Below are 1,383 nucleotides of genomic sequence, written 5' to 3' on the forward strand. Positions count from 1 at the left end.
GATGAGACATCCTGTTGGGAGTAATCTATATATATATATATATATATATATATATATATATATATATATATATATATATATATATATATATATATATATAATCTCAAACACAAAGAGTGGTGGTACTTTACTAATCTGTTATAAATAATTAATACATCTGTATATGTATTAAAAAGAATGGTATAAATGAGAACAGGCATATGTTACATGACATGACGCTTTGTCACTGGCTGTGTGGCATTAATTACATTGCAATAATCATCAACACCTTTAATGCAATCTTTATAGATGCTTTTTATTTGATATTTTAACTACAGCGCTTCACAAAGCACAAAACTGAAACAAAAGGCCCCTTTATAAAAGTGTACCATGGTATTTCTGTACTGTATTTTTGCAGTTTTCCCCCCATGCTTTTCCCATAGTTATACTATGCATTTACCATAGTGTACCCTGGTTGCCAGGTTTATTAACATGCTTTACCATTTCTCACTATTCTTTACAATGTTTACCTTTGCTTTATAACACTTTGTTTTGCTTTTACTATGGTAAACCTTTATAAAAGCTATTTTGAAGCTAACACGACAGCACATTATGAGAGAGGAATGCAATAATGTATTGCTATGAAGCTAGGATAGCAATGCTGAAACGGCTGCTTCCTGCAACTCAATTGTTTCATGCAAGTTCATACCGTCACATTGTTTTTGCTTCCAAATAGGGATCCATGTCTTGGATCTGGTTAACTTACTTTTTGAGCACCAGTCTCTGGCAACTAACAAACAGATTTACCATTAGAATGAGGAGGTTTCAGTTGAAACAATGAAACAGTGGTTTGCGTTTGTGATAAACCAGTACTTCTGATCTATTAATTGGCTCCCTATGTTATTCCAATGCCCTGATTGCAGTTGAGCTAGACGTGGGTTTCCTTTGGGTATAAATAAACATTTAACATCTGGATGACATCCATCATTATTCAATCTGTAATAGTTAGTTGCAATGAAACCCAAATTTAATATGAACTAATGCATTACATCCTCAACAAATATTATTTGAAATCATAAAAGGACATTTGTTAACTTACTTATTTGTTCAGGAACATAAACACAGTTATTCATAAGATAAATCACATGATTACATGTATAATATATATATATATATATATATATATATATATATATATATATATATATATATATATATATATATATATAGACGTGCTCAAATTTGTTGGTACCCCTCCACAAAAAACGAAGAATGCATAATTTTCTCCGAAATAACTGACAAAAGTAATTGGCATCCACCATTGTTTATTCCATATTTAATAGAAATCAGACTTTGCTTTTGATTTTTTATTCAACATAATATTGTAAATAAGAAAACAAATGA

The sequence above is a fragment of the Acipenser ruthenus genome, chromosome 5 (assembly GCF_902713425.1).
Source record: "Acipenser ruthenus chromosome 5, fAciRut3.2 maternal haplotype, whole genome shotgun sequence".
NCBI classification, from domain to species: Eukaryota; Metazoa; Chordata; class Actinopteri; order Acipenseriformes; family Acipenseridae; genus Acipenser; species Acipenser ruthenus.